This window comes from Eleutherodactylus coqui, chromosome 1 (genome assembly GCF_035609145.1).
Source record: "Eleutherodactylus coqui strain aEleCoq1 chromosome 1, aEleCoq1.hap1, whole genome shotgun sequence".
NCBI lineage: Eukaryota > Metazoa > Chordata > Amphibia > Anura > Eleutherodactylidae > Eleutherodactylus > Eleutherodactylus coqui.
In genome coordinates, this window is record NC_089837.1 from 3,079,854 (window position 1) to 3,098,757 (window position 18,904).

Genomic DNA, 18,904 nt, shown 5'->3' on the forward strand with positions numbered 1-18,904 from the left:
GATTCTCCTCAGTATATACACACAGAGGTGAGGCAGATTCTCCTCAGTATATACACAGAGAGGTGAGGTAGATTCTCCTCAGTATATACACAGAGAGGTGAGGTAGATTCTCCTCAGTATATACACACAGAGGTGAGGTAGATTCTCCTCAGTATATACACATAGAGGGGAGGTAGATTCTCCTCAGTATATACACATAGAGGGGAGGTAGATTCTCCTCAGTATATACACATAGAGGTGAGGTAGATTCTCCTCAGTATATACACATAGAGGTGAGGTAGATTCTCCTCAGTATATACACATAGTGGTGAGGTAGATTCTCCTCAGTATATACACATAGTGGTGAGGTAGATTCTCCTCAGTATATACACATAGAGGTGAGGTAGATTCTCCTCAGTATATACACACACAGAGGTGAGGTAGATTCTCCTCAGTATATACACATAGAGGTGAGGTAGATTCTCCTCAGTATATACACATAGAGGTGAGGCAGATTCTTCTCAGTATATACACATAGAGGTGAGGTAGATTCTCCTCAGTATATACACATAGAGGTGAGGTAGATTCTCCTCAGTATATACACATAGAGGTGAGGTAGATTCCCCTCAGTATATACACAGAGAGGTGAGGTAGATTCTCCTCAGTATATACACATAGAGGTGAGGCAGATTCTTCTCAGTATATACACATAGAGGGGAGGTAGATTCTCCTCAGTATATACACAGAGGTGAGGTAGATTCTCCTCAGTATACACACATAGAGGTGAGGTAGATTCTCCTCAGTATATACACATAGAGGGGAGGTAGATTCTCCTTAGTATATACACATAGAGGGGAGGTAGATTCTCCTCAGTATATACACATAGTGGTGAGGTAGATTCTCCTCAGTATATACACATAGAGGTGAGGTAGATTCTCCTCAGTATATACACACACAGAGGTGAGGTAGATTCTCCTCAGTATATACACATAGAGGTGAGGTAGATTCTCCTCAGTATATACACATAGAGGTGAGGCAGATTCTTCTCAGTATATACACATAGAGGTGAGGTAGATTCTCCTCAGTATATACACATAGAGGTGAGGTAGATTCTCCTTAGTATATACACATAGAGGTGAGGTAGATTCTCCTTAGTATATACACATAGAGGGGAGGTAGATTCTCCTCAGTATATACACATAGAGGTGAGGTAGATTCTCCTCAGTATATACACAGAGGTGAGGTAGATTCTCCTCAGTATATACACATAGAGATGTGGTAGATTCTCCTCAGTATATACACATAGAGGGGAGGTAGATTCTCCTCAGTATATACACATAGAGGGGAGGTAGATTCTTCTCAGTATATACACATAGAGGTGAGGTAGATTCTCCTCAGTATATACACATAGAGATGTGGTAGATTCTCCTCAGTATATACACATAGAGGTGAGGTAGATTCTCCTCAGTATATACACATAGAGATGTGGTAGATTCTCCTCAGTATATACACATAGAGGTGAGGTAGATTCTCCTCAGTATATACACATAGAGGTGAGGTAGATTCTCCTCAGCATATACACACAGAGGGGAGGTAGATTCTCCTCAGTATATACACATAGAGGTGAGGTAGATTCTCCTCAGTATATACACACACAGAGGTGAGGTAGATTCTCCTCAGTATATACACATAGAGGTGAGGTAGATTCTCCTCAGTATATACACATAGAGGTGAGGCAGATTCTTCTCAGTATATACACATAGAGGTGAGGTAGATTCTCCTCAGTATATACACATAGAGGTGAGGTAGATTCTCCTTAGTATATACACATAGAGGTGAGGTAGATTCTCCTTAGTATATACACATAGAGGGGAGGTAGATTCTCCTCAGTATATACACATAGAGGTGAGGTAGATTCTCCTCAGTATATACACAGAGGTGAGGTAGATTCTCCTCAGTATATACACATAGAGATGTGGTAGATTCTCCTCAGTATATACACATAGAGGGGAGGTAGATTCTCCTCAGTATATACACATAGAGGGGAGGTAGATTCTTCTCAGTATATACACATAGAGGTGAGGTAGATTCTCCTCAGTATATACACATAAAGGTGAGGTAGATTCTCCTCAGTATATACACATAGATGTGAGGTAGATTCTCCTCAGTATATACACATAGAGGTGAGGTAGATTCTTCTCAGTATATACACATAGAGGTGAGGTAGATTCTCCTCAGTATATACACATAGAGGAGAGGTAGATTCTCCTCAGTATATACACATAGAGGTGAGGTAGATTCTCCTCAGTATATACACATAGAGATGTGGTAGATTCTCCTCAGTATATACACATAGAGGTGAGGTAGATTCTCCTCAGTATATACACATAGAGGTGAGGTAGATTCTCCTCAGCATATACACACAGAGGGGAGGTAGATTCTCCTCAGTATATACACATAGAGATGTGGTAGATTCTCCTCAGTATATACACATAGTGGTGAGGTAGATTCTCCTCAGTATAAACACATAGAGGTGAGGTAGATTCTCCTCAGTATGTACACACATAGAGGTGAGGTAGATTCTCCTCAGTATATACACATAGAGGTGAGGTAGATTCTACTCAGTATATACACATAGAGGTGATGTAGATTCTCCTCAGTATATACACATAGAGATGTGGTAGATTCTCCTCAGTATATACACACCGAGGGGAGGTAGATACTCCTCAGTATATACACATAGAGGTGAGGTAGGTTCTCCTCAGTATATACACATAGTGGTGAGGTAGGTTCCCCTCAGTATATACACATAGGGGGGAGGTAGATTCTCCTCAGTATATACATATAGAGGTGAGATAGATTCTCCTCAGTATATACACATAGAGGGGAGGTAGATTCTCCTCAGTATATACACATAGAGGTGAGGTAGATTCTCCTCAGTATATACACATAATTTTCCTAGGCTTTACTGTTTCTGAAAAAAGTAACTATGTCAGGTATTGCAGATTTTCACAATTTTTTCACACATAGGCCGCCTGCAGACGAGCGAGTCGGATCCGGCAGCGAGAATTGTCGCCGCGCGATCCGACCCGAGCGCCTGCAGGGACGAGCGCGTACTCTCCCGCGCCTGGCGGCCCCGGCTCTTTCATGTGCCGGCTGCGGCGCAGCCGACGCATGGGCAGCCCGGAGCCGGCGGCCGGGTGAGTGCGTGCCCCGCAGAAAATTAGGACATGCCGCGGTTTGTTTGCTGCGCGAGATTTCGCGCGGCCAAACCGCGGCCGTCTGCATAGGAGTGCGTATTGTAATGCACTCCTATGCAACTTTCAGCGGCGGAAATCCCGCGGCAGGATTTCCGCTCGTGTGCAGGCTGCCTTAGAGTTGAATTTTTAAGTTGTGGTCCTGTTACTTTTTCTATTTAGGACCTATAGAATATATATATATGCACACACAGACACATACACATCTCCTGATACCAGCTGAGAGTGCAACCCCGATGTCAGCTTACTGTACTGCTGTATATATATATCCTCTGATACCAGCTGATAACAGAGAGCGCAACCCCCCGATTTCAGCTTACCGTATTGCTGTATATATATCCCCTGATACTGGCTGATAACAGAGAGCGCAACCCCTGATGTCAGCTTACCATACTGCTGTATATATATATCCTCTAATACTGGCTGATAACAGAGAGCAACTCCTGATGTCAGCTTACTGTACTGCTGTATATATATATATATAGCCTCTGATACCAGCTGATAACAGAGAGAACAACCCTTGATGTCAGCTTACCGTATTGCTTTATATATATATCCTCTGATACCGGCTGATAACAGAGAGCACAGCACACGTTGACCCGCTCTGTATACAGTAGATGATAAATCTTGATGGTCTTGAGGACCTTTGATGACATCATAGCCATGAGACCAGAATGTATAGTGGAGCTCCTCCCCCTGATCACATGGTGGTGATGTCATCCCAGGTCCTACGGTTCTGGTAGTATATATAGAGCCGATGTAGTTCAGTGTGGCAGGCATCTATATATATAAAGACGAAAGCCCTCACTGACTGACTGGGCACTAATTCTCCAACTTCCCGATGTCATGGAAACATAAAATTTGGCGGAAGAATAGATTATCTCCAAAATAGGAAAAGCTAATGGGTCCCAACTCGATTATTCAATTCTAAGCGCAAAAGAATTAGTGTCCAAATTTTACGTATGTAATCTAATTCTCTCACTTCCTGATGTCATTTTATATGAAGGAAACGTCGCATGGTTACCTCCACGTGGTGTTTCCTGGGTAACGCAGAGAACTATGCAAAATGGTGAACATATGTTTTTCCTCAGTATCTCTAAAGTAACCACGACTTCATAAGATTTTCCGTGTGAACACCAGATAAACACCAGTACCAAATTAACTCGGGCGAAGCCGGGTATATCAGCTAGTATATATATATTCCACAACAGTTCTGCTTGATTCACAACCTGATTGGTTGTTTGGGTTGGCTGATTCTACCTGATTGGTTGTTTGGGTTGGCTGATTCTACCTGATTGGTTGTTTGGGTTGGCTGGTTCACAGTGATTGGTTGTTTGGGTTGGCTGATTCTACCTGATTGGTTGTTTGGGTTGGCTGATTCTACCTGATTGGTTGTTTGGGTTGGCTGATTCTACCTGATTGGTTGTTTGGGTTGGCTGGTTCACAGTGATTGGTTATTTGGGTTGGCTGGTTCACAGTGATTGGTTGTTGGATGTTCTCCTCCCTCCTCTCCGCCCCCTGCCCCCCCCCCTTTGATCACATGCTAGTGATGTCACTCCAGGTCCTGCAGCCCGGGCAGTATATATAGAGTCGGTGTAGAGAAGCAGCACATTTAGCGTCAGCATCCACGGCATTCCTTCAGGTCCCTCGTACAGCAATAAACAGATGCAGTGATGCCAGCGACGTTACGATCCTAATGGATCCCTGTCCGGCCTGTCTCACATCCCCTCTGCTTACCCTAAATACACAGGTCAATTAAGACAATTGCCTTGTGCTGTGGAGCCTGCAGGGGTCATCAGTGTGCGAACACATCCTCAGCAGTCAGGCACCGGGCCCCAACAGCGGATCAGAGACAAGCCATGAGGCTATACCAGGGGCCCATACACTGGATCAGGTGCAGCTCTATAGATCAGACTTCAGTGCTGCAATCATGTAGTATGGGGACACATCACAGGTCAACGGGCGCACTACAGAGATCATAGAGCTGAAGGACGAAAACAGGGAGACATTGGATCAGCATAGGTATAGCACTCGGCCGTACCCCACCGACACTGGCCAGCGAGCAGCCCACCTATGGCAAAAAGTGCACACAATTAAAAACACATAAAAGACATAAAAACCACAGCAATCCTATATGTCTGAATGCAGAGACAATCAGAGACAATTCGCATCATCAGAGAATAGAGCAGCGTTAAACTCCATCTTCGTACCATTTGGTGACAGCGCATCCAAATAATATCCACGTAAGCTCCTTCTGTTTGAGCAATCGTTCCGTCACCACCCCTGATCTTAGATGCTACGTCATCAATGATCCGGTATTTCAGTTGGCTGACCGTATGCCCCGCCGACGCACAATGACACAGTACAGGCAAGTTACTTTTGCCAATACGGATGGTGCTCTTATGGCTGAGAATTCTCGTGCCGACTTCCAATGTGGTCAGTATATTTCGGTGTGGCAGGAGGATGTGTGGTGGTTGTTACATGTTCTCCTCTACGTCATAGTAACATAGTATGTAAGGCCGAATGAAGACAATGTCCATCTAGTCCAGCCTGTTTATACTCCTGTGTTGTTGATCCAGAGGAAGGCAAAAAAAACCAAGAGGCAGGAACCAATTAGGCCTTTTGGGGAAAAAATTCCTTCCCGACTCCCTAATGGCAATCAGACTGTTCCCTGGATCAACCCCTAATAGTTCCTACCTGCCTGTATACCCGGATTAACAATTAGCCTAAGATTTATATCCTGTAATATCCTTCCTCTCCAGAAAGACATCTAGTCCCTCTTAAACTCCTCTATGGATCCTGCCATCACCACGTCCTCAGGCAGAGAGTTCCACAGTCTCACTGCTCTTACAGTAAAGAACCCCCTTCTGTGTTGGTGATGAAACCTGCTTTCCTCTAATCGTAGCGGATGCCCTCTTGTTACCGTCGCAGTCCTGGGTATAAACAGATCCTGGCAGAGATCCCTGTATCGTCCCCTCATGGATTTATACAGTTATTTGGTCGCCCCTTAGCCGTCTTTTTTCCGGGGTGAATAATCCCAGTTTTGGTGCCCCTCTGGGTATTCCAGTCCCGTCATTCCATGTATTAGTTTAGTTGCCCTTCTTTGAACCCCTCCAGCACTGTGACATCTTTCCTGAGCCCCGGTGACCAGAACTGTACGCAGTATTCCATGTGGGGCCTGACAAGTGCCTTATATAATGGAAGGATAATGTTCTCGTCCTTCGCCCCTATACCTCTTCATGCATCTCAAGACTTTATTTGCCTTTGCAGCAGCTGACTGGCATTGGTTACTGCAGTTTAGTCTACAATCCACTAGTACCCCCAGGTTTTTTTCCATATCACTTTTCCCTAGCGGTACCCCATTAAGCGAATATTGGTAACATCCGTTTTTGCTGCCCATATGCAGAACCTTACATTTATCAACATTGAACTTCATTTGCCATTTCCCCCCCCCCCCCCCCCCCCAAGCCCCCGGCTTATCTCGGTCCGTTTGTAGCCGCACATTGTCCTCCGTTGCATTAATTATATTGTATAATTTTGTGTCATCTACAAATATTGATATTTTGCTGTGCAGCCCCTCTATCAGGTCGTTGATAAATATATTGAACAGGATGGGGCCTAATACTGAACCCTGTGGCCCCCACTAGCGACGGGGGCCCAATCAGAGTATGAACCATTTATTACCACCCTCTGCTTTCTATCATTGAGCCAATTTTTTACCCACTTACACACGTTTTCGCCCAGTCCGAGCTGCCTCATTTTGTATATCAGCCTATTATGCGGCACGGTGTCAAAGGCTTTAGAGAAGTCCAGATATAAGATCAATAGACTCTCCGAGGTCCAGCCTAGAGCTTACTTCATGGTAGAAACTGATCAGATTTGTCTGACATGAGCGACCCTTCATGAATCCATGCTGGTGAGAAGTTATTGCCTTGATCTCCTTGAGGTACTCTTCGACGGTGTCTCTCAGAATCCCCTCGAATATTTTTCCCGTTACTGAAGTGAGACTTACTGGCCAGTAGTTACCAGGCTCACTTTTGGTCCCCTTTTTGTAAATTGGAACCACGTTGGCAATGCGCCAATCCAATGGTACAACACTGGTCTTGATAGTGTCTGCTGGCTTCACCCCTCGCTGTGAAGGAGAGCAGGCCTCGGTATGATATAATTCTTGGGCCCACTGTGTTGTTTATCACAGCGGAGCACAACTGGCCCAGTAATGGTTGGAGCATGGCTCGGTGCCCCCTGGTTGGTCCAACTGGACGGGGGGTCATCATGGCTCGGTGTCCCCTGGTTGCTCCTCCTGGACTTGGGGTCATCATTGTTCAGTGCCCCCTGGTTGGTCCTCCTGGACTGGGAGTCATCATAGATTGGTGCCCCCTGGTTGGTCCTCCTGGACTTGGGGTCATCATTGTTCAGTGCCCCCTAGTTGGTCCTCCTGGACTGAAGTCGTCATAGATTGGTGCCCCCTGGTTGGTTCTTCTGGACTGGGGATCATCATGGCTCAGTGCCATCTGGTTGGTCCTTCTGGACTGGGGATCATCATGGCTTGGTGCCCCCTGGACATCATTATGCCATCTCATAGAGACTGTTATCCCTCCTGGACAAAGTCTACATGTAGAGGTCACAGATTAGGGGACATTTCTGTATCCGAATCATACCCTCTATGGGAATTGCACTGGGCTACCTAATAATCATCTACAACATAAGCCGGTAGAAGGTCAGGCCGGAGCGTAGGATGTCCTGCTCTTGGATGACACGTTGTCTGGAGTCCGAGATCACACGGTAGTAGCCATGCCACCATGCCTGTCATAAACCGTAAGCCCTGAATACAAGAGAGCTGCAGATAGTTGTCCGAGGCCTAATGGTGACCCTCATGTAATGTCTATGGGCATGGTTAAGAGGATGGCTTATTGGCCCACTCATACTACGGGGATTATTTCGTGAAAGCTACATGCTGTCTAGATGAGAAGAGGTTCTCAGTAGAGTTGAGCGAACATGCTCATCCGAGCTTGATGCTCATTCGAGTATTAGCATACTCAATGGTGCTCATTACTCGAGTGAGTACCACGCCGTCTTACACCCCTCCCCTCATTACCACTTTCTGCTGTGATGTGCCAGCATCCGCACGTCCACAGCAGTATGTGGCTAGGGGGGAGGGGGGGGGGGAGAGAATTACTAACCAGCACACAATGGTTAGATTACCTTACAGCCGCCCAGGGCGGTATATGCCAGGATCTTGTGTACTTTGTCACACTTGGGTATTCTCAGGCATCAGACACCTGACTACAACGTAGAGCAGAAAGAGAATCCTGTCAGCTAGATGAAACCTGTGAGAGACCCCCACACTGCTGAATAATAGTGAAGTAATAGCTCTGGGAGCCTCACTAGTGGGGGTCTGGGGACTGGCAATAACTAATGGCAGGGTAAGAAATGGTATAGCATGTCATATGGCAAGAACTCACCTCACAGGCTCTTGTCTTACTACTGTTGGGTGTATGAGGTCCTCAGAAAGCTGCTCTACAGAACAGACCTACAAATGATGGATGTGAGGAGTTTTAAGGTACGTGTTGGTTAAACTTAACTGATAATTTGAAATCTACTCATAAAAGTTTGCAAGATATTAAAAAGTTAGTACAGACTCTCAGGTGACGTAAGGACCAGGGATGGTTTAACTGACTCTTCGGGTACTGGTTCAATGCATCTTGGCTTTGTCGACTCTTCGGTGTAATTTGTGGTGTAGCGGTAAGTTGTATACTCTTTTGCTGCTGTATTCACTGCATACCAGATGCTCAGGGTCCGGCGGGTGGTTAGCGATGAATTCTTTGATGAAAGGTTGGAGTTGATGTACAACAAATTCGTCTCTAGGGGGTACCCACATGAGTTGCTGGATGAACAGACACACAGGGTTAGACAGATTGAACGAGCGTCTATTCTTAGTCCGTCGATCAGAACCAAGAAGGTAATGAAACGGATTCCATTTGTGTCCACTTTTGGGACACATAGTAAGAAAATTCAACATGTGCTGAGAAAACACTGGCATGTTCTTGCAAACTGTCACCCTGAAATTGTGGAGTTCTCATGTCCTTCTATGATGGCCTACAAACGGGCACGGAATTTGAGGGACTGTTTAGTCCGTACATCTGTTGCTCCTATTTCCGGTCCCATACAAAGGACATTGGCACCGGTTAAGAGGGGCAACTTTCCGTGCCTGGGTTGTGCGTCTTGTCACAACATGGTGAAGGGGGACAGTTTTGTGCACCCTAGATCTGGAAAGAGATATCGCGTACGTGGATGGTACAGTTGCTGGTCAGCTTTCGTCGTGTATCTGGTCTGTTGCCCCTGCGGCCTTCAGTATGTGGGGCAAACCACTACGGAGGTTCGCAACGCATGTCAAATCATAAAAGCAATATCAGGACAAACAAATTGGATCTTCCCATTCCCCGACATTTTGATGAACACAACCATACCATCAGCCAATTCCGCTTTATGGTAATAGACTCGGTTGATAAGGATATTAGGGGAGGAAATAGGGAACAGAAATTAAAACTGTTGGAGGCTAAATGGATTTTTAGATTGGATTCCCTGACCCCCAATGGATTAAATGTGGAATACAATCCATTATTATATCTCAATTAGTGGGCATTGTGATATTTTCGGTGCTTTGTGATTCGTACTTGCATTTTATTTTTAATCACAACATTTCACTAATTATGTTATGTGTTTGTTTTTTTTCAGATCACATTGGGTGATACAGTCTACCTATCCCGTGCATCATAAAAGATCATTTGATAAAACAAATATAATAAATTATTGAGCAGTTGGAATGATGGTGTGGTGTCATGCTTTTGTTCTTTTGTATTGGTCATTCAGGTGTTATTGCAGCTGTTAGAAATGATCGATAGTTGTAATAGCTGCACTGATATATACATATACTTGGGGGGTTGATCATATTAATTATTCATGTCAGATTTACGATGCGCTCGTGTCAGAGTGGATTTAGGTCATCGTTGGATTTGAGACATGTGGTAATGTCCACTAATAGGCTTTGGCAGCGGTTATGTATGTGCAGGGGGAGCCGGATATGCGATGCGATCGGGCTCTAATAGCGATGTGTACTTACATCATGAATTGATTGCATGCGCATGCGCACAGAGCGTTATGCCGATAATATGTGTGTCTTTTATATTCTATGGGAGTAATGCAGGGGATGACCACAGCGGGCTCCGTGTTGGATGTGTTTCATTCTGAAGAGTGACTGGGTGATTACATAGAGGAATCCCGCGGTAGTCTCGCGGGATCTCTAGCCGGAGAGGTCTAACAGCTGTCTGTGACGTCTCGGTGGGAGGTCCCGTGGTCATCTCGCGGGATCCCGGGCGGGAGCGCTGACGTGGAAGGACTGCGACCGGACCGGCAACTGAGGATGAGACGCCCAGCATGACACCCTTACCTTTAACGTTGTTGATTACTCTGCACCAGGGGTAGGAATTGTATACACCCAATGTGAATGCTTTGCTTTTAAATGTATTTTGTAAAGGGAATTGTGATTGGTGAAGGTGGAGCCATGGGGGGTATTTAAAGTGGGCTTGCACATGTATGTATTAGGACTTGACAAAGACTCTCAGCAGAGAGTTGAAACGTTGTTTCTGTGGGGCAATAAAGATTTTTATTTTATTGAAAATCCCTGGAGTGCTGCTCTCTCAAATCTTTATGCTGTTTAAACGAAGGTCCAGGATCCAGGACCTTGAATTGAGCGCGCACTGGTTATGAGGACGGTCCTCCCTTACATACCATAAGGTAAAGAGTGTGCTGTGATCCATTCAACATTTTTGGATAGCTAATATTATGGATCCAGGATCGCGAGCATCTCAAGAGGATTCCTCTATGTCTAATCGACCAGTTGGGGAGCCTGGTAAGCCCAGAGTGTTCTCATACACTGTAGATGATGCGGCCCGCATCATTGGACGCTCAGAAAAGGACAATACCTTGTTTAGTACACCTGATGTTAAGGTCCACCTGCGCAAGTATGAATCTACCACTAAGCACCTCATTGCCTTGAAATTGCATTCCACAACATTGCGGGAATATTACCTGGCACAGAGAATTCCCAGAGGTCTACGACCGCATACTCGCCCTACGTTATTTGCGGACAATGAAGCTTTTCTGGAGAAGTTTGTATGTATTGCAAATAAATTTGCATTTGATTTAATTTTGCTCAACTTGGAGTTTTTGCAGGACGAGATAATGAAAACCACGACTACCATTACGACTATGGAACAAGAAATTCGCACTATGCTGTCGGAGTCAGAATTGAACAGCTGTCTGGAGAGAATTAAAAATTCTTCACAGCGGTACAAGAATGAGGTTGAGCATACGAAACGTAATAAATGGTCCAGGGACGAACAGGACTATGTATCTGGTAAAGTATACAATTGGCAAAGTGGCCCCAATACTCAGTCTGGCAACAATTTGGCCAGGAAGAAGTTTAGACAGAGAAGACCAAGATGGGGTAAATCCCAATTTGGATGGTCCTCAGCGGGATCTGAGTCGGCCGAAGAGATGGGTCTATCCTCCTCCACGGTGGAGCCTTTTTTAGGGCAACGACCCCCGAGAGGGGCCGGTACCACGCTTCGAACAGGAGAAGGAGTCGGGGGGGAAGGAAGCACGACCGCTCCCGGAAGAGACCCCAGGACGATACAAACTCGGTCGGGATCCAAAACCAGGAGATAAGTGAGGTACCTGTAGTGAATATCTCTGCTAAACCTCTTTCTGTGATACAAGAACGTGCCCTGTCGAAGGGCCTCTCATTTGTCCCTGTGGGTGACACGGAATGGTTTGACATTGACATTAGCGTTAGACAATTTGTGAGACGTTTGAGATTATGTACACAATTTTCAACTACTGAGAGCGATCAAAGCTCTAATGTGTCGGGTGGTAATGATGACATATGTTTTTCTTCTAAAAATGTTGGCCTGCGGAATCCGAGTAAGTACCAACCACCAGGGGGTAATTCCTCTGTTGATGCATACTCACGATTGATTAATCATGATATTGCGAGTATAAGAGCACGACGGAGTAAACACAAGGCACAGTCCAATATGAGTAGAACTGAGTGGCAGTCTATTAGGTCACTCAGTAAAGACGAATCAGTAACTATCCGCCCTGCGGATAAAGGAGGAGCTATTGTTATCATGGACACCCAGTATTATCATCAAGAGCTGGAGACACAATTGTCCGATTCTATGGTTTATGAGATATTGCCATCAGATCCAACCAATGAAGCCAGGCAGGGACTGAGATTGGTTCTGGACAGGGCTAAAAATCAGGGTTTAATAGATCAACAATTGTTTGATTTTTTATGTCCAGAATACCCGATTATGGCTAAAATATATACGTTACCTAAGATCCACAAGGATGTACAACATCCCCCGGGACGACCTATCGTTTCGGGTAGGGGGTCCTTATTTAATAATGTTTCTCGTTTTCTGGACAAAGTTCTAAGACGGTATGCCATGGAGGCTGCATCATACATCAAGGATACTTCGGATTTTCTCTGTAAATTGGCTTCTATTACCATTAGGGAGGAAGCCATTTTGGCGTCTTTTGACGTGTCCTCTTTATACACGATCATTAAACATGATATTGGTATAGCCTCTGTGGAATACTATCTATCCAGATCCACCTTGTCTGTGGAGTGTGTGGACTTTGTCCTTACATTGTTGACGTTGGTTTTATCCAACAATTGTTTTTTGTATCAGAACCGATTTTATCGGCAATTGCAAGGGACTGCGATGGGGTCCAACATGGCCCCATCGTATGCCAACATCTACATGCGCCATATGGAGGAGATGCGTCTCTGTACCTCCCCATCCTGGGCCTTTGCCCAGGTATGGTGGAGGTACATTGACGACATCTTCCTCATATGGAATGGCTCAAGGGAGCAATTGGACATCTTTCATAGGGAATTGAATGATTTTCTTCCTGAATTAAAATTCACGCTTGTGGCTTCAGATACATCCATACAGTTTTTGGATGTCCTGATTATGAAGCAGGGGACCCACTTGAAGACGGATTTGTACATCAAACCAACGGATCGGAATAATCTATTACATTACTCCAGCTGCCACCCGCCGGCCATGATTAAGTCCTTACCCTGGAGCCAGATGCTCAGGGTCCGGCGGGTGGTTAGCGATGAATTCTTTGATGAAAGGTTGGAGTTGATGTACAACAAATTCGTCTCTAGGGGGTACCCACATGAGTTGCTGGATGAACAGACACACAGGGTTAGACAGATTGAACGAGCGTCTATTCTTAGTCCGTCGATCAGAACCAAGAAGGTAATGAAACGGATTCCATTTGTGTCCACTTTTGGGACACATAGTAAGAAAATTCAACATGTGCTGAGAAAACACTGGCATGTTCTTGCAAACTGTCACCCTGAAATTGTGGAGTTCTCATGTCCTTCTATGATGGCCTACAAACGGGCACGGAATTTGAGGGACTGTTTAGTCCGTACATCTGTTGCTCCTATTTCCGGTCCCATACAAAGGACATTGGCACCGGTTAAGAGGGGCAACTTTCCGTGCCTGGGTTGTGCGTCTTGTCACAACATGGTGAAGGGGGACAGTTTTGTGCACCCTAGATCTGGAAAGAGATATCGCGTACGTGGATGGTACAGTTGCTGGTCAGCTTTCGTCGTGTATCTGGTCTGTTGCCCCTGCGGCCTTCAGTATGTGGGGCAAACCACTACGGAGGTTCGCAACGCATGTCAAATCATAAAAGCAATATCAGGACAAACAAATTGGATCTTCCCATTCCCCGACATTTTGATGAACACAACCATACCATCAGCCAATTCCGCTTTATGGTAATAGACTCGGTTGATAAGGATATTAGGGGAGGAAATAGGGAACAGAAATTAAAACTGTTGGAGGCTAAATGGATTTTTAGATTGGATTCCCTGACCCCCAATGGATTAAATGTGGAATACAATCCATTATTATATCTCAATTAGTGGGCATTGTGATATTTTCGGTGCTTTGTGATTCGTACTTGCATTTTATTTTTAATCACAACATTTCACTAATTATGTTATGTGTTTGTTTTTTTTCAGATCACATTGGGTGATACAGTCTACCTATCCCGTGCATCATAAAAGATCATTTGATAAAACAAATATAATAAATTATTGAGCAGTTGGAATGATGGTGTGGTGTCATGCTTTTGTTCTTTTGTATTGGTCATTCAGGTGTTATTGCAGCTGTTAGAAATGATCGATAGTTGTAATAGCTGCACTGATATATACATATACTTGGGGGGTTGATCATATTAATTATTCATGTCAGATTTACGATGCGCTCGTGTCAGAGTGGATTTAGGTCATCGTTGGATTTGAGACATGTGGTAATGTCCACTAATAGGCTTTGGCAGCGGTTATGTATGTGCAGGGGGAGCCGGATATGCGATGCGATCGGGCTCTAATAGCGATGTGTACTTACATCATGAATTGATTGCATGCGCATGCGCACAGAGCGTTATGCCGATAATATGTGTGTCTTTTATATTCTATGGGAGTAATGCAGGGGATGACCACAGCGGGCTCCGTGTTGGATGTGTTTCATTCTGAAGAGTGACTGGGTGATTACATAGAGGAATCCCGCGGTAGTCTCGCGGGATCTCTAGCCGGAGAGGTCTAACAGCTGTCTGTGACGTCTCGGTGGGAGGTCCCGTGGTCATCTCGCGGGATCCCGGGCGGGAGCGCTGACGTGGAAGGACTGCGACCGGACCGGCAACTGAGGATGAGACGCCCAGCATGACACCCTTACCTTTAACGTTGTTGATTACTCTGCACCAGGGGTAGGAATTGTATACACCCAATGTGAATGCTTTGCTTTTAAATGTATTTTGTAAAGGGAATTGTGATTGGTGAAGGTGGAGCCATGGGGGGTATTTAAAGTGGGCTTGCACATGTATGTATTAGGACTTGACAAAGACTCTCAGCAGAGAGTTGAAACGTTGTTTCTGTGGGGCAATAAAGATTTTTATTTTATTGAAAATCCCTGGAGTGCTGCTCTCTCAAATCTTTATGCTGTTTAAACGAAGGTCCAGGATCCAGGACCTTGAATTGAGCGCGCACTGGTTATGAGGACGGTCCTCCCTTACATACCATAAGGTAAAGAGTGTGCTGTGATCCATTCAACATTTTTGGATAGCTAATATTATGGATCCAGGATCGCGAGCATCTCAAGAGGATTCCTCTATGTCTAATCGACCAGTTGGGGAGCCTGGTAAGCCCAGAGTGTTCTCATACACTGTAGATGATGCGGCCCGCATCATTGGACGCTCAGAAAAGGACAATACCTTGTTTAGTACACCTGATGTTAAGGTCCACCTGCGCAAGTATGAATCTACCACTAAGCACCTCATTGCCTTGAAATTGCATTCCACAACATTGCGGGAATATTACCTGGCACAGAGAATTCCCAGAGGTCTACGACCGCATACTCGCCCTACGTTATTTGCGGACAATGAAGCTTTTCTGGAGAAGTTTGTATGTATTGCAAATAAATTTGCATTTGATTTAATTTTGCTCAACTTGGAGTTTTTGCAGGACGAGATAATGAAAACCACGACTACCATTACGACTATGGAACAAGAAATTCGCACTATGCTGTCGGAGTCAGAATTGAACAGCTGTCTGGAGAGAATTAAAAATTCTTCACAGCGGTACAAGAATGAGGTTGAGCATACGAAACGTAATAAATGGTCCAGGGACGAACAGGACTATGTATCTGGTAAAGTATACAATTGGCAAAGTGGCCCCAATACTCAGTCTGGCAACAATTTGGCCAGGAAGAAGTTTAGACAGAGAAGACCAAGATGGGGTAAATCCCAATTTGGATGGTCCTCAGCGGGATCTGAGTCGGCCGAAGAGATGGGTCTATCCTCCTCCACGGTGGAGCCTTTTTTAGGGCAACGACCCCCGAGAGGGGCCGGTACCACGCTTCGAACAGGAGAAGGAGTCGGGGGGGAAGGAAGCACGACCGCTCCCGGAAGAGACCCCAGGACGATACAAACTCGGTCGGGATCCAAAACCAGGAGATAAGTGAGGTACCTGTAGTGAATATCTCTGCTAAACCTCTTTCTGTGATACAAGAACGTGCCCTGTCGAAGGGCCTCTCATTTGTCCCTGTGGGTGACACGGAATGGTTTGACATTGACATTAGCGTTAGACAATTTGTGAGACGTTTGAGATTATGTACACAATTTTCAACTACTGAGAGCGATCAAAGCTCTAATGTGTCGGGTGGTAATGATGACATATGTTTTTCTTCTAAAAATGTTGGCCTGCGGAATCCGAGTAAGTACCAACCACCAGGGGGTAATTCCTCTGTTGATGCATACTCACGATTGATTAATCATGATATTGCGAGTATAAGAGCACGACGGAGTAAACACAAGGCACAGTCCAATATGAGTAGAACTGAGTGGCAGTCTATTAGGTCACTCAGTAAAGACGAATCAGTAACTATCCGCCCTGCGGATAAAGGAGGAGCTATTGTTATCATGGACACCCAGTATTATCATCAAGAGCTGGAGACACAATTGTCCGATTCTATGGTTTATGAGATATTGCCATCAGATCCAACCAATGAAGCCAGGCAGGGACTGAGATTGGTTCTGGACAGGGCTAAAAATCAGGGTTTAATAGATCAACAATTGTTTGATTTTTTATGTCCAGAATACCCGATTATGGCTAAAATATATACGTTACCTAAGATCCACAAGGATGTACAACATCCCCCGGGACGACCTATCGTTTCGGGTAGGGGGTCCTTATTTAATAATGTTTCTCGTTTTCTGGACAAAGTTCTAAGACGGTATGCCATGGAGGCTGCATCATACATCAAGGATACTTCGGATTTTCTCTGTAAATTGGCTTCTATTACCATTAGGGAGGAAGCCATTTTGGCGTCTTTTGACGTGTCCTCTTTATACACGATCATTAAACATGATATTGGTATAGCCTCTGTGGAATACTATCTATCCAGATCCACCTTGTCTGTGGAGTGTGTGGACTTTGTCCTTACATTGTTGACGTTGGTTTTATCCAACAATTGTTTTTTGTATCAGAACCGATTTTATCGGCAATTGCAAGGGACTGCGATGGGGTCCAACATGGCCCCATCGTATGCCAACATCTACATGCGCCATATGGAGGAGATGCGTCTCTGTACCTCCCCATCCTGGGCCTTTGCCCAGGTATGGTGGAGGTACATTGACGACATCTTCCTCATATGGAATGGCTCAAGGGAGCAATTGGACATCTTTCATAGGGAATTGAATGATTTTCTTCCTGAATTAAAATTCACGCTTGTGGCTTCAGATACATCCATACAGTTTTTGGATGTCCTGATTATGAAGCAGGGGACCCACTTGAAGACGGATTTGTACATCAAACCAACGGATCGGAATAATCTATTACATTACTCCAGCTGCCACCCGCCGGCCATGATTAAGTCCTTACCCTGGAGCCAGATGCTCAGGGTCCGGCGGGTGGTTAGCGATGAATTCTTTGATGAAAGGTTGGAGTTGATGTACAACAAATTCGTCTCTAGGGGGTACCCACATGAGTTGCTGGATGAACAGACACACAGGGTTAGACAGATTGAACGAGCGTCTATTCTTAGTCCGTCGATCAGAACCAAGAAGGTAATGAAACGGATTCCATTTGTGTCCACTTTTGGGACACATAGTAAGAAAATTCAACATGTGCTGAGAAAACACTGGCATGTTCTTGCAAACTGTCACCCTGAAATTGTGGAGTTCTCATGTCCTTCTATGATGGCCTACAAACGGGCACGGAATTTGAGGGACTGTTTAGTCCGTACATCTGTTGCTCCTATTTCCGGTCCCATACAAAGGACATTGGCACCGGTTAAGAGGGGCAACTTTCCGTGCCTGGGTTGTGCGTCTTGTCACAACATGGTGAAGGGGGACAGTTTTGTGCACCCTAGATCTGGAAAGAGATATCGCGTACGTGGATGGTACAGTTGCTGGTCAGCTTTCGTCGTGTATCTGGTCTGTTGCCCCTGCGGCCTTCAGTATGTGGGGCAAACCACTACGGAGGTTCGCAACGCATGTCAAATCATAAAAGCAATATCAGGACAAACAAATTGGATCTTCCCATTCCCCGACATTTTGATGAACACAACCATACCATCAGCCAATTCCGCTTTATGGTAATAGACTCGGTTGATAAGGATATTAGGGGAGGAAATAGGGAACAGAAATTAAAACTGTTGGAGGCTAAATGGATTTTTAGATTGGATTCCCTGACCCCCAATGGATTAAATGTGGAATACAATCCATTATTATATCTCAATTAGTGGGCATTGTGATATTTTCGGTGCTTTGTGATTCGTACTTGCATTTTATTTTTAATCACAACATTTCACTAATTATGTTATGTGTTTGTTTTTTTTCAGATCACATTGGGTGATACAGTCTACCTATCCCGTGCATCATAAAAGATCATTTGATAAAACAAATATAATAAATTATTGAGCAGTTGGAATGATGGTGTGGTGTCATGCTTTTGTTCTTTTGTATTGGTCATTCAGGTGTTATTGCAGCTGTTAGAAATGATCGATAGTTGTAATAGCTGCACT

At 44.9% G+C, this 18,904-nt stretch overlaps 1 protein-coding gene across 2 annotated transcripts in view; it reads right to left on the reverse strand.

The window, feature by feature from the left end:
• LOC136617321 (uncharacterized) overlaps nt 1-18,904 on the reverse strand; it is a 177,770-nt gene that overhangs the window by 46,060 nt on the left and 112,806 nt on the right. The window contains exon 1 of one of the 2 annotated variants that reach the window (XM_066594248.1): nt 3,772-3,875. The exons of the other annotated variant lie outside the window; for it this stretch is intronic. The gene's annotated coding sequence lies outside the window, so the exon portion shown is untranslated. Of the gene's footprint in view, nt 1-3,771; nt 3,876-18,904 lie in introns of those variants that run through there. 2 annotated transcript variants of the gene reach the window in all.